This window comes from Phyllobates terribilis, unplaced genomic scaffold (assembly GCF_046119375.1).
Source record: "Phyllobates terribilis strain yellow unplaced genomic scaffold, ASM4611937v1 Scaffold_1027__1_contigs__length_463685, whole genome shotgun sequence".
Taxonomy (NCBI): domain Eukaryota; kingdom Metazoa; phylum Chordata; class Amphibia; order Anura; family Dendrobatidae; genus Phyllobates; species Phyllobates terribilis.
The window spans coordinates 260,623-276,856 of NW_027363787.1; positions in this window are offsets into that span (position 1 = coordinate 260,623).

Sequence of the window (16,234 nt, forward strand, 5' to 3'; positions counted from 1 at the left end):
GCAAAACAAAAAATGTCAGCTAGGACCAATGGAGAAGATAGAATGCAAAAATTGAAATACTAAATTTGTTTTACTTACTTTGATTAGGTGTTTTCCAAAAATTGATGAACAAACGCTTCACATGTTCTTCAAGGAGTTTCTAATGCAATCCATTCTTGATTGAAGGTCCAAAAACGTCCTCAAAATGTAACACTTAGAAGATGCTTGTTTGTCAAGGAAGTGAGAATCTTTCTACGGTTCTTCCTCAAAGTGCATCAACCTTTCCATGGCCCATGCAATAAGCAAAACAATTTACGCCCCAGGCTTTGTGCATGCACATGATTTCACAACAATGCAGTAAAATCAAATCTTTGACAAGAGCTTTTACTGTATTTATCATTGTAAAATGTTTGGGTAATGCACAGAAACAACCAAGTAGTTGAACAAGTATTTCTTACCGTAATTGGCCTGAGGAAAACATATTTCTACTACTGCAAAGAGGATATTGCCTGGATCAAGGATGGTCTTTTGTTTTTCAACTGAAACACAACAGATTAGATTGTAGTAATAAAAATGCAATCTCAGTGTAAAGCCTCTCAGCTTTCTGACACATGATGATTGCATATTGTCTACATTTAAAGCTTTGAAAATGTGATAGAGTTCTTGAGCAAATGCTTACCACACAATTGGAGTATGACCTGAATTCTACAATGTCTTCCAAGGATTCCAAGAGTCCACATAAGGCTTTCAGGTAAGGATTTCCCTGACCTACAAAAAAAGTAAAATAAAACATATCAGGTAGGACAAACAGGGTAGATTAAATCCAAGCATTGAATTGTTACATTTGTCCTACTTACTAGTGTGGAGCGAACATGCTCGACACTGCTCGGTACTCGCCCGAGCATAAGGCTACTCGGGATGTTCAGCGAGCACCGAGCATTTCCGGGTTACTCGGGCAGGAGCTCGGGTCTCCGCCCTGCTTGTTTGGCGCTCTTTACAGAGCCAATGAACATGCAGGGATTGCCAGCCAGTCACTGTAATGCTGCAGCCATGTTGGTTGTGGGCATTACAGTGATTGGCTGGCCGCACAGCGTCACCTCGAGTATTTAAAAGGGGGCGCCGCCATCTTGGACACAGTTGCTCCGGATTAGACAGTGTAGGGACAGCACTGCTGATTTAGGGAGAGATATAAACTGCGAAATAGTTAGTGTAGGGTCTGTAAAGGCTGCCAGAACAAACAAACAGTCCTTTTCAGGACTAATATCCATCCCAGATACCAGGCAGGCAGGCTGTATTGGAGACACAGTGGTTATACCAGCAAACGCTGCATTACAGTCCTGTGTGCTCCTGCTGCTGAAATTGCTGGACTTAGCACCAGGTGTCGGGGGCCAGGAAAAATCCTTTTTTTTCCATCTAAATCCTCCTTTTTTTTCCTCCTTCACACTGTACAAATACCCGTCTTATTAACCTTTTGGTGTGTCCCCCCCCCCCCCCCAAAAAAAAGCGTGTCTCTGATTTTTCAGACACAAATATAACTGTTGAAAATAGTCTGGTGTAGGCTAGAGAAACAGAAGTGTTGTTTTGCACTTCCACGGTTCAAACCTCTGTATTATCCATTTTGCGCCATTTGTATCTAAAAAAAAAAACAGTTTGAGTGTGTCGCTCACTGTTCAGCCGCAAATATCTCTATTTAAAAAAGTGTGGTATACCCCAGTAAACAATAACTGTGGTTTTGCCATCACACGGTAAAAAAATCTCTATTATTCAGCTTTTGGTAGTTTTTTCCGTAAAGAAAAACAGTAGTGTCTCCTGACTGTTGTGACACAAAAATATATCTGTTGAAAATAGTCTTGTGTAGGCCCGACATCCCAGTGTGGTTTCGCAGTTCCACGGGTCAAATCGCTGTACTATCCAGTTTTGGGCCTTTGGTATCTAAAAAAAAAGCAGTTTGAGTGTGTCGCTCACTGTTCAGCCGCAAATATCTCTATTTAAAAAAGTGTGGTATACCCCAGTAAACAATAACTGTGGTTTTGCCATCCCACGGTAAAAAATCTCTATTATTCAGCTTTTGGTAGTTTTTTCCGTAAAGAAAAACAGTAGTGTCTCCTGACTGTTGTGACACAAAAATATATCTGTTGAAAATAGTCTTGTGTAGGCCCGACATCCCAGTGTGGTTTCGCAGTTCCACGGGTCAAATCGCTGTACTATCCAGTTTTGGGCCTTTGGTATCTAAAAAAAAGCAGTTTGAGTGTGTCGCTCACTGTTCAGCCGCAAATATCTCTATTTAAAAAAGTGTGGTATACCCAGTAAACAATAACTGTGGTTTTCCTCTTCCACGGTTCTAATCTACTCTTTATTACCCTTTTTCCATTGATAGTGCAAGTGTAAGCTATTTTACTTCATTTACAATGGGCAAGGCGTGTGGCAAGGGACGTGGAAGTGGACGTTCTGGTGATGGTTCGTGCAGAGGAGGGGCCGTGGCCAAGGTGAAAATGTGCCACAACCAACAGCCACATCTTCTTGCTCCCACTTCTTGACCAAATTACTAGGGAAGCACAGAACAACACCAGTATTGAGAACTGATCAGTGTGAACAGGTTATTAATTGGATAGCAGACAATACTTCCAGTTACCTGGGCACCACCACCTCCGGTCTGTCTTCCACACGGTCAACTCTTAGTAGCCTTGAGTCTCGACCGCATACTCCTCCTCACCCTGATGCTCCTTCCTCCCACCATACCGAGTGTCGTCAGACAGCAAGTGATCCCACACTTGGACACTCTGAAGAGCTGTTCACTGGTCCATTTCCATATTTGGGCCCCTCGCCTGATACGCTTGAAGTGGTGGAAGAGGAGATCCCATGTTGCGATGCCCAAATATTTGAACAGCCACGGCCACAGGAAGTCGACGTTGGCAATCTGTCACAAGAGGTGGACGATGACGAGACACAATTGCCAGGAAGTGAGGAGGAGGATCGTGGTGCGCAAGTGCAAGAGGAGGAGGTGGTGGATGATCTAGTAACTGACCCAACGTGGAAGGAGGACATGCAGAGTGAGGCCAGCAGCACACAGGGGGAGGGAGGCAGAGTACCCCAACAGGCAGGAATAAGCAGTGTGGTGGCCGCAGACAGAAGGCAGGCGACCGTTCCCCGTAACACCAACACCAGGGACGTTGCCAGTACAAGCGGTAGGTCTTCCAGAGTCTGGAATTTTTTTAAAGACTCTGCTGATAACCCCAAAAAGGCCATATGTTCCACCTGCCATGCCAGCATCAGCAGGGGTGACAAAACTACCAGCCTGACCACCACCAGCATGATCAGGCACATGGCAGCAAAGCACCCGACTTTGTGGGGCGAAACCCAGGGTCCACGACCAGTGTCAGCGGGTGTCACCACTGCTTCTTCCACTGTTGTGCGTGCAATAGAACCCCCTGTTGTGTGTGCAAGGCAATCCCCTGTCCATACTGCATGTAAAGATACCCCCTCCTCTCAGTCTTCACTTGTTATGGCAGTTTCTCAAGAAACAGCATCAACGTCCACGTCCCACCCGCAGCGTTCAATTGTCCATATCCCAGACCTTTGAATGAAAGCGGAAATTCGCAGCTAACGCCCCACAGGCCGCAGTACTAAATTCGCACATTTCACGACTGCTTGCATTGGAAATGCTGCCTTTTAGGCTGGTGGAGACGGAATCCTTCTGCAATCTTATGGCGGTGGCCGTCCCTCGGTACTCGGTCCCCAGCCGACACTATTTTGCCCGGTGTGCCATCCCCGCACTACACAAGCACGTGTCCCAAAGCATCTGCCGTGCCCTCAACAACGCAGTTACTGGGAGAGTCCACCTGACAACGGACACGTGGACAAGTGCTTGTGGCCAGGGACGGTACATCTCTCTGACGGCACACTGGGTAAACATAGTGGAAGCGGGGACCCAGTCGGACCTTGGGACGGAACACATCCTCCCCACAACGGGGATTGCGGGCCCTATGTCAGTCAGAGTTGCCCCCACAGTGTACAGCTCCCGCGCATCCTCCTCCTCCTCCTCCTCATGTTCAGCCTCCATCTCAGATATCACCACATCAGTTACAAGCTGGAAGCATTGCAGTACTGCCTCCGCCAAGCGGCAACAGGCTGTGCTGAAACTCATAAGCTTAGGTGATAAACCTCACACTGCTTGTGAGTTGTGGACAGCTGTGAAAGAGCAGTCAGATCTGTGGCTGAGACCGCTGAACCTACATCCCGGCATGGTCGTGTGTGACAATGGCCGTAACCTGGTGGCGGCTCTGAGGCGAGGTGAGATCACACACGTACCATGCCTGGCTCATGTGCTTAACCTCGTGGTTCAGCGGTTTCTTAAATCGTACCCCGAGTTGCCAGATCTGCTCGTGAAAGTACACCGCCTGTCAGCTCATTTTCGCAAGTCGGCTACAGTTTCCGCCGCCCTTGCTGTGTTGCAGCAGCGTTTGCAGCTTCTGGCACACCGACTGGTGTGTGATGTCCCCACACGTTGGAACTCTACCCTCCACATGTTGCAAAGGATTTGTGAGCAGAAGAGAGCAGTTGTGGAGTACCAGCTGCAACAAGGCCGTCGATATTCAGGTCAGACTCCACACATAAGACCTCAGGAGTGGACCTGGATGTCTGACATATGTACCATCCTGACAAACTTTGAGGAGGCCACCAAGATGGTGAGTGGCGATGACGCCATCATTAGTGTCAGCATCCCACTTGTCTGTTTTTTGCAACGCTCTCTGCAGAGAATTAAAGAGGAGGCATTGCAGCCAGAGTATGATGAGATGGATCAAGAAGCCGTAGCGGGCGATTACACACAGCCCAGCCTCATCTCATCCCAACGTGCATTGGGGGACAATGAGGGAGAGGAGGAGGAGGAGGAGGAAGAACAGGAGCTGCTATCATGCGTTGTAGACGGTAGTACCTGTACAAGTGTCATACCGTCGGTTCAGCGTGGGTGGCCTGAGGACAGGGGGGAGGAGGAAGAGGAGGAGGAGGAGGAGAGCATGGTCAGTCGTCATCTTGGTGAGGACACGGAAATCTTGCCCGTTACCAGTCTGGCACGCATGGCTGACTTTATGTTACGCTGCCTTAACCGTGACCCTCGCGTTGTCAAAATGTTGGGTGACAGTCATTACTGGTTGGTGACACTTGTAGACCCCCGCTACAAGGAGAACTTTCACTCTCTTATTCCTGAGGTGGAGAGGTCTACAAAAATGGGGCAATACCAGAAGGCCCTTGCTGCAGAACTCTTAAAAAAATTCCCATCTGAACACGCTAGCGGCAGAGGTCACAGTTCGTTGCCCAACCAAGGCGTACAGGCGAGAGAGATGCAACTCCAATCCAGCAGAGGCAGGGGAACACTGTCAACGTTCTGGGACAGTTTTCTGACACCCGCCCAGCTTACAGGCCCTGAGGCGCGGGGTACTCTCACAAGGAGTGGAAAGTTTCAAAAGATGGTGAGGGAGTACCTTGCCGATTGTACCAGCGTCCTCCGTGATTCCTCTGTGCCTTTTAATTATTGGGTATCCAAGCTGGACACTTGAAATGAACTCGCTCTGTACGCCTTGGAGGTCCTGGCCTGCCCTGCCGCTAGCGTGTTATCGGAGCGTGTTTTTAGTGCCGCTGGGGGAATTATAACTGATAAGCGCACTCGCCTGTCAACTGACAATGCTGACGAGCTGACCCTTATCAAAATGAACAAGGGCTGGATTGGGCCAGACTTCTCATCACCACCAAATGACAGCAGAGTAACATAAAGTCAAATCCACTGTGTTATTTCGGGAGGTGTATTCACATGCACCGCTTCACACCCACACATGGGTATATGCTTCCTCGTTTCGGCTGTTTAATCTTCTTCTCCTTATCCTCAGCCTCCACCACCACTATACCACCAGGGTGCCAGCATTGCAAGTTCCTCCGTCCTTATTTTTGGCAGCTTTTGCTTGCAAGGCATAAGAAAATACTATGGGACACCCACTCCCCAATAATGGGACTTATGTTTGTAATATGCTGTATTGCATGGCTCTTGTAAGGGGCATTGCAAGTTGCTCCGTCCTAATTTTTGGCAGCTTTTGTTTGGAAAGCATAAGCAAATACTATGGGACACCCACTCCCCAATAATGGGACTTATGTTTGTAATATGCTGTACTGCATGGCTCTTGTAAGGGGCATTGCAAGTTGCTCCGTCCTAATTTTTGGCAGCTTTTGCTGGGAAAGCATAAGCAAATACTATGGGACACCCACTCTCCAATAATGGGACTTATGTTTGTAATATGCTGTACTGCATGGCTCTTGTAAGGGGCATTGCAAGTTGCTCCGTCCTAATTTTTGGCAGCTTTTGCTAGGAAAGCATAAGCAAATACTATGGGACACTCACTCCCCAATAATGGGACTTATGTTTGTAATATGCTGTACTGCATGGCTCTTGTAAGGGGCATTGCAAGTTGCTCTGTCCTAATTTTTGGCAGCTTTTGCTGGGAAAGCATAAGCAAATACTATGGGACACCCACTCCCCAATAATGGGACTTATGTTTGTAATATGCTGTACTGCATGGCTCTTGCAAGGGGCATTGCAAGTTGCTCCGTCCTAATTTTTGGCAGCTTTTGCTGGGAAAGCATAAGCAAATACTATGGGACACCCACTCCCCAATAATGGGACTTATGTTTGTAATATGCTGTACTGCATGGCTCTTGTAAGGGGCATTGCAAGTTGCTCCGTCCTAATTTTTGGCAGCTTTTGCTGGGAAAGCATAAGCAAATACTATGGGACACCCACTCCCCAATAATGGGACTTATGTTTGTAATATGCTGTACTGCATGGCTCTTGTAAGGGGCATTGCAAGTTGCTCCGTCCTAATTTTTGGCAGCTTTTGCTGGGAAAGCATAAGCAAACACTATGGGACACCCACTCCCCAATAATGGGACTTATGTTTGTAATATGCTGTACTGCATGGCTCTTGTAAGGGGCATTGCAAGTTGCTCCGTCCTAATTTTTGGCAGCTTTTGCTGAGAAAGCATAAGCAAATACTATGGGACACCCACTCCCCAATAATGGGACTTATGTTTGTAATATGCTGTACTGCATGGCTCTTGTAAGGGGTATTGCAAGTTGCTCCGTCCTAATTTTTGGCAGCTTTTCCTGGGAAAACATAAGCAAATACTATGGGACACCCACTCCCCAATAATGGGACTTATGTTTGTAATATGCTGTACTGCATGGCTCTTGTAAGGGGCATTGCAAGTTGCTCCGTCCTAATTTTTGGCAGCTTTTGCTGGGAAAGCATAAGCAAATACTATGGGACACCCACTCCCCAATAATGGGACTTATGTTTGTAATATGCTGTACTGCATGGCTCTTGTAAGGGGCATTGCAAGTTGCTCCGTCCTAATTTTTGGCAGCTTTTGCTGGGAAAGCATAAGCAAATACTATGGGACACCCACTCCCCAATAATGGGACTTATGTTTGTAATATGCTGTACTGCATGGCTCTTGTAAGGGGCATTGCAAGTTGCTCCGTCCTAATTTTTGGCAGCTTTTGCTGGGAAAGCATAAGCAAATACTATGGGACACCCACTCCCCAATAATGGGACTTATGTTTGTAATATGCTGTACTGCATGGCTCTTGTAAGGGGCATTGCAAGTTGCTCCGTCCTAATTTTTGGCAGCGTTTGCTGGGAAAGCATAAGCAAATACTATGGGACACCCACTCCCCAATAATGGGACTTAAGTTTGTAATATGCTGTACTGTATGGCTCTTGTAAGGGGCATTGCAAGTTGCTCCGTCCTAATTTTTGGCAGCTTTTGCTGGGAAAGCATAAGCAAATACCATGGGACACCCACTCCCCAATAATGGGACTTATGTTTGTAATATGCTGTACTGCATGTGACGCGCCCCCTGGGCCGTGTGTACATGTGTGTGGGATACCCGGTGCCGGGTCTCTGGGATCTGTAGTCTCCGTGGCGGTGACCCGGTCCCATGGCTCAGGCTGGTCAAACCAGTGGCAGTCTTTCTTAGGTTTTGAGGTTAATTGTCCGACTGCGCCACCCGTGGATTGCGGTCAGGGAGTACCACCGCTGCGAGGCAGACCGCTGAGGCTGGTGTTGTGTGCGCAGCATAGAATGGGATAACTCCCCTCGGGAGGAGTATAGCCTCAGGGCAGTGAGTGTGGATGATGGGGGTGATGGTGCACGAGCGCAGCAGGAATGACTCAGAGTCTTTGCAGTGCAGTTCAGGGTCTTTACTGATGATTATAAGGTAGACCCTCCTGGGAGTACTGGCTAGCATAAGAGGCCTGGTCAGTCTGTGAGCAAGCAGGAGTTCCCCTGGCCAGGTGGAGTTGTAGGCCTCCCCGTCTGTCTGCACTCTTCCTGGCTACCTTTCTGTAAGCGGGTAGAAGTAACCCACGTCCCTGAGTGTACCGTGTAGTGCTCACCCGTATGGCTGGTGACTTGGGGCCTTCTGTTAGCCTCCGCTCCACGACGGCGGTGCTGGTCCCTTGCTTGTGACTGAGCCTCCGGGCTTCTATGGCCAGAGGACCTGAAATCCCCTGCCGGCTGGTTTCTGCTGCTGGATATATAAGTCCTCACAGCTTTGGACTCCTGTGTCCGGTTCCTATTGTCTTCTGCCAGGGCGAGCTCTGCTCAGCTTCCAGCCCCTGGTCTTTAGCTCCTAGCTCCTACAGAGCTCCTTGCTGTTACTTTCCCTTGCTCTCACTCTGACTCTGACTGTTCTCTGACTCACTCAACCCCGCCCCAGATCCAGTTTATAAGGGCAGAATTCTCCCCTCCCAGGATTGGGGCAGGAGGATGTTGCATGTTTAAGGGATCCTGACCAGGAAACCTCCCACTTGCTCTCCGACGTAATATCTCTATTACTGTGGTGACCAGACCCCTGGGGTGCCACACATGGCTCTTGTAAGGGGCATTGCAGTTCCTCATAATTTTTGGAAAGCCTTCCATTCACTGCTTAGGCCAACAGTGCACGGGAGACCCAGTTGCTATAAATGGAAAAAAAGGTTTAGTTAACGCCCTCTGACCTCCATTTTATTTCCAAGGGGCATTGGAGTGGCTCAAAATTTTTGGTAGGCATTGCACTCACTGTATGCCCTATAACTGTGTAGCCGAACCGCTCCTTTTGTTACAGAAACATATCCTACAAGACATATCTGTTTGACTGGCCTGATATTGATATGAATGGTCCCTGTTCCTCCTGCTCTTTCTCCTTTGCCACTACCTCATCCATAATTTATCACCTGAAGCTTTGTTTTAACGGGAGTCATAGAACTTGGATAGTAGCAGGAAAACATCCAGCAATCCTCGGAGGAGGTAGGATATGCGCCAAAACGCTGACCACCTCAGGCCTAGCCGCTACTACATACATGCGCTTGCATTACAACAAAACAAAGCAGATTCTAACTTCTATCATCCTCATCATGCTCCTCACCTTGGCACTCTCAACTCCCCTGATGGAGAAGCCAGGGCCCACCGGAGGAGTCTGATAGTCCGGTGGGCTCAGCCAATGCTGCCCTAAAGCAGGACAGGCTAAGAAAAGTGTGGGAAAGGTTACCGGGACAAATAGGGGTGGCTGGGGACCGAGTATGGACACCTGGCCACCCCCTGGAGGCTGGGGAGCAAGCGGGGACACCCGGCCACCAGGCGGCTGGGGACTGAGTATGGATACCAGGCCGCCGACACAGCCATGGCGTGGTGGCCAGATTCCGCCTCCACATGCCTAAAAGGCCCAATTTCAAGTTCAAGCAAGCAAGCAGTATGGTATTACAGCCTGGGGGTGGGTGGGTGGCAGGCTGCATACTTGAGCTTGTATTGCAAGGAATGGGGGAGGTACAATTGAACACTGCCCTGGGACTAGAACTTGCATGGGGATAGTTGCAAGTCTGCATCTTCTGATGCGGTAAGGATCACTTATGATGGGCACACTTTTAGACAGTGACCTGGGAGTCAGAGATGCTTCCAGGGGTCTTCCCCATGCTGTTCCCTTGTCTTTTCAGCATTTTATGCATGTGTCACACAGCACATGGCCAGATAAGGTTGTAAAATGTTAAAATGACATTTCACGGTGAATGCATTTGTCATAGTTGAAAGCAATACAAAAGGTGTGGAGGAGTATTTTTGTTTTTGGTCATTTATTTTAACTTATACACAAGTCTTTACTCTGGAAAGGATGTTCCTTAACATATTTCACAGGAAAAAAGTTTCACTTTCGTTTTTGAACGTTTTATTGTGAGCCTGTAAAAGTGGCTTAATACCTCTGACCACGTTGTTGACAGCAGTGACCTGGGGGTCAGAAATGCTTCCTGGGGTGATCCCCATGCTGTCCCCATGTCATTTGAGCACTGTCACTATCGTTTTGGGCACTTGTTAGGCTTTTAAAAGACTGCCGGGGGTGCCACCGCAAAAATGCTCGAGTCTCCCATAGACTAACATTGGGCTCGTTGCTCGGGTCGAGCACCCGAGTATCACGGCGAGCTCGGCCCAAGCTTCGAGCACCCGAGCATTTTAGTGCTCGCTCAACACTACTACTTACTTTAATTTGGAGTTTTCCAAGAAAATGATCAATAAATCCACACATCTTCTTCTAGGTCCTTCTAAGGTAATCTTTTCTTGATGGAAGGTACAAATAGTTCTCACAGTCCAACATTTTAAAGATGTCCCCTTTGTCAAAAATAGAAGAACACATCCAAGGTTCTTCTAGAAAAATCATCTACCATGCTATTACTCATGGAATGCACAAAAATTATTGCTCAGAGCTCTGTGATTGCATAGTTTTACAACAATGAAACAAAACAACTCTTTGACAAGAGTTTTTACTTATTCATCATTGTGAAATGTGGGGCATTGCACAAGTACAGACAAGTAGTTGAACATGACCTTCTTTCCATAATTGGCCCAAAAAACATATTTAAATTACTGCAAAGGGGGAATTGCCTGGATCGAGGACAGCTCTTCATTTTTCTAACTAAGGAAAGAGAACAGATTAGCTTGTAGTAATAAAAATGCAATCTCAATGTAAAGCCTCTAAGCTTTCTGACATATGATGATTGCATATAATCTACATCCATAGCTATATACATGTAATTGAATGGTGTAGTAAATACTTACCTCCCAATTGGGGCACAACGTGAATTCTATAATGTATACTATTAATTCCAAGAGTCCTCAAAGTGCTTCCAGAGAAATAATTTTCTGACCTACAGAAAAGAAAACAAAAAATGTCAGCTAGGACCAATGGAGAAGATAGAATGCAAACATTGAAATACTAAATTTGTTTTACTTACTTTGATTAGGTGTTTTCCAAACATTGATGAACAAACGCTTCACATGTTCTTCAAGGAGTTTCTAATGGAATCCATTCTTGATAGAAGGTCCAAAAATGTCCTCAAAATGTAACACTTAGAAGATGCTTGTTTGTCAAGGAAGTAAGAATCTTTCTACGGTTCTTCCTCAAATTGCATCAACCATTCCAAGGCCCATGCAATACACAAAACAATTTACGCACCAGGCTCTGTGCATGCACATAATTTCACAACAATGCAGTAAAAACAAATCTTTGACAAGAGCTTTTACTGTATTTATCATTGTAAAATGTGTGGGTTATGCACGGAAACAATAAAGTAGTTGAACAAGTATTTCTTACCGTAATTGGCCTGAGGATAACATATTTCTACGACTGCAAAGAGGATATTGCCTGGATCAAGGGTGGTCTTTTGTTTTTTAACTGAAACACAACAGATTAGATTGTAGTAATAAAAATGCAATCTCAATGTACAGCCTCTCAGCTTTCTGACACATGATGATTGCATATTGTCTACATTTAAAGCTTTGAAAATGTGATAGCGTTCTTGAGCAAATGCTTACCACACAATTGGAGTAAGACATGAATTCTACAATATCTTCCAAGGATTCCAAGAGTCCACATAAGGCTTTCAGGTAAGGATTTTCCTGACCTACCAAAAAAGTAAAAACAAACCATATCAGGTAGGACAAACAGGGTAAATTACATCTAAGCATTGAATATTTACTTTTGTCCTACTTACTTTGATTTGGAGTTTTCCAAGAAAATGATTAATAAATCCACACATCTTCTTCTAGGTCCTTCTGAGGTCATCTTTTCTTGATGGAAGGTCCAAAATGTTCTCACAGTCCAACATTTAAAAGATGTTCCCTTTGTCAAAAATGGAAGAACACAACCAAGGTTCTTCTAGAAAAATCATCTACCATGCTATTGCTCATGGAATGCACAACAATTATTGCTCAGAGCTCTGTGCATGCATAGTTTCACAACAATGCAGTAAAATATCTCTTTGACAAGAGTTTTTACTTATTCATCATTGTGAAATGTGTGGGCATTGCACATGTACAGACAAGTAGTTGAACATGACCTTCTTTCCTTAATTGGCCCAAAAAAACATATTTCAATTACTACAAAGAGGGAATTACCTGGATCTAGGACGGCCCTTCATTTTTCTAACTAAGGAAAGTAAACAGATTAGCTTGTAATAATAAAAATGCAATCTCAATGTAAAGCCTCTCAGCTTTCTGACATATGATGATTACATATAATCTACATCCATAGCTATATACATGTAATTGAATAGTGTAGCAAATACTTACCTCCCAATTGGGGCACAACGTGAATTCTATAATGTATTCCATTGATTCCAAGAGTCCACAGAGTGCTTCCAGAGAAATTATTTTCTGACCTACACAAAACAAAACAAAAAATGTCAGCTAGGACCAATGGAGAAGATAGAATGCAAAAATTGAAATACTAAATTTGTTTTACTTACTTTGAGTAGGTGTTTTCCAAAAATTGATGAACAAACGCTTCACATGTTCTTCAAGGAGTTTCTAATGGAATACATTCTTGATAGAAGGTCCAAAAATGTCCTCAAAATGTAACACTTAGAAGATGCTTGTTTGTCAAGGAAGTAAGAATATTTCTACGGTTCTTCTTCAAATTGCATCAACCATTCCATGGCCCATGCAATATGCAAAACAATTCACGCCCCAGGCTCTGTGCATGCACATGATTTCACAACAATGCAGTAAAAACAAATCTTTGACAAGAGCTTTTACTGTATTTATCATTGTAAAATGTGTGCGTAATGCACAGAAACAACCAAGTAGTATAACAAGTATTTCTCACAGTAATTGGCCTGAGGAAAACATATTTCTACGACTGCAAAGAGGATATTGCCTGGATCAAGGATGGTCTTTTGTTTTTTAACTGAAATACAGCAGATTAGATTGTAGTAATAAAAATGCAATCTCAATGTAAAGCCTCTCAGCTTTCTGACACATGATGATTGCATATTGTCTGCATTTAAAGCTTTGAAAATGTGATAGCGTTCTTGAGCAAATGCTTACCACACAATTGGAGCATGACCTGAATTCTACAATATCTTCCAAGGATTCCAAGAGTTCACATAAGGCTTTCAGGTAAGGATTTTCCTGACCTACAAAAAAAGTAAAAACAAACCATATCAGGTAGGACAAACAGGGTAGATTAAATCTAAGCATTGAATTATTACATTTGTCCTACTTACTTTGATTTGGAGTTTTCCAACAAAATTATCAATAAATCCACACATCTTCTTCTAGGTCCTTCTGAGGTAATCTTTTCTTGATGTAAGGTCCAAAATGTTCTCACAGTCCAACAATTAAAAGATGTCCACTTTGTCAAAAATGGAAGAACACATCCAAGGTTCTTCTAGAAAAATCATCTACCATGCTATTGCTCATGGAATGCACAACAGTTATCGCTCAGAGCTCTGTGCATGCATAGTTTCACAACAATGCAGTAAAACAACTCTTTGATAAGAGTTTTTACTTATTCATCATTGTGAAATGTGTGGGCATTGCACAAGTACAGACAACTAGTTGAACATGACCTTCTTTCCATAATTGGCCCAAAAAAACATATTTCAATTAGTACAAAGGGGGAATTGCCTAGATCAAGGACGGCCTTTCATTTTTCTAACTAAGGAAAGTAAACAGAATAGCTTGTAGTAATAAAAATGCAATCTCAATGAAAAGCCTCTCAACTTTCTGACATATGATGATTGCATTTAATCTACATCCATAGCTATATACATATAATTGAATGGTATAGTAAATACTTACCTCCCAATTGGGGCACAACGTGAATTCTATAATGTATTCCATTGATTCCAAGAGTCCACAAAGTGCTTCCAGAGAAATTATTTTCTGACCTACACAAAACAAAACAAAAAATGTCAGCTAGGACCAATGGAGAAGATAGAATGCAAAAATTGAAATACTAAATTTGTTTTACTTACTTTGATTAGGTGTTTTCCAAAAATTGATGAACAAACACTTCACATGTTTTTCAAGGAGTTTCTAATGGAATCCAGTCTTGATAGAAGGTCCAAAAATGTCCTCAAAATGTAACACTTAGAAGATGCTTGTTTGTCAAGGAAGTAAGAATCTTTCTACGGTTCTTCCTCAAAGTGCATCAACCATTCCATGGCCTATGCAATACGCAAAACAATTTACGCCCCAGGCTCTGTGCATGTGTGACGCCTCAATTCTCGAAAGAGCCCTTTTAGTTTTTTTTCAGTTTACCCTGGGTGATTGGGGACTCGGTGTCGGGTCCTGTAATGAAGAGATGGGATGTAGCCGTGGCCCGGACCCGACCCGTGCTCAGGGCCGTCACATGAAAAGGAAGATGTTGTGGGCTCGTCCGGGTTGAGTGGCTTATTTTAACGACTACGCCACCTGTGGTTTCTGGTGAAGGGCCGCCAGCGCCGCTACAGTCCGCCGAGGACTGGTGTCGTGGCGGCCAATGTTCTCACTGCTCCCCACAGGCGGAGCAAGGCCTCAGGGCAAGCAGACAGGATGAAGGGGGGGAGTAGTAGTGCGGGGAGTACGGGCACCGCGTCGCATGGTATGGCGCATAATGAACAGTCCGGAGGCCATAGGGGTGAACTTCCAAGGCTTTACTCACTTAGAGATGACAGCGGTAAGGCGACTCCCTGCTCCCCGCAGAGTCCTGCGGCCACCTGGGACGGGGGTCCGACTACCTCCGAGAAAGTCCAGTGTTCGGGAGCGACCCTACACCAGAGTGTTCCTGCACTACAGACTTCACCCTTTCCCGTCTGTGCGTGTGTAGATAGGCCGGGTCTCCCTCTGAGCTCCTCTCAGGACTAGGGCACAGGTGGCAATTTCCCTCCATCCAATGCCCGGTGGGATCCTCAGGGCCTAACCGGGCTTTCCCATCCAGGACATGGAGTACAAGGTCGGGAGTCGGGGGCCGGTACCCCTCTTGCAGCCAGAATCCCTCTGAATAGATCAGGTAGGCGAGGACAGGTGGCATACTCCGCTCCGTCAGCATCCTCCCCGGGACCCATTTGCTGGGGAGCTAAACTCTAAAGCTCCCGGGCCTTCTTGATCCTTGTTCTTGGCCGGGTTGAGACATTCCTTGTCTGCAACCTACCTCTCGTCCCAAGGCCAGGGCACGAGGGCTGTGTCCCTTGCCGGTGCAGGCCCACACAGGATCTGCGCTCCCGGAGGGAGGTCACATTACACACAGTAGTTGACAGCAACCAAGACCGCTTGACAGGCAAAACTGCCAGAGAGCAGCAAAAGACTAAAAAGGACCAAACAGGACCAAAATCAAAGATGGCTTTCTATTAAATATGAAATTTAAAGTGTAACTAATTTGTAAGTCCTCCACCCTAACCCACTAACTGGTTCCTACCACTTTGTGTTCCCCAGTCTCCCTGTAACCAGGGGAGCAGCACCTAATGCATACCAGCTCCCTCTGGTGGAGAAGTGTGGTGTTGGATGCAAAAGGTTAGGTCACAACTATCACATTGGCCTTACCTCGGAGGAAGAACACCACACTCCATTAAAGAAGTGCAGCATCCCTGTGGCGGTCGAACACTCAGGGGCGCCACACATGCACATGATTTCCCAACAATGCAGTAAAAACAAATCTTTGACAAGAGATTTTACTGTATTTATCATTGTAAAATGTGTGGGTAATGCACAGAAGCAACAAAGTAGTTGAACAAGTATTTCTTACCGTAATTGGCCTGAGGATAACATATTTCTATGACTGCAAAGAGGATATTGCCTGGATCAAGGATGGTCTTTTGTTTTTCAACTGAAACACAACAGATTAGATTGTAGTAATAAAAATGCAATCTCAATGTAAAGCCTCTCAGCTTTCTGACACATGAGGATTGCATATTGTCTACAT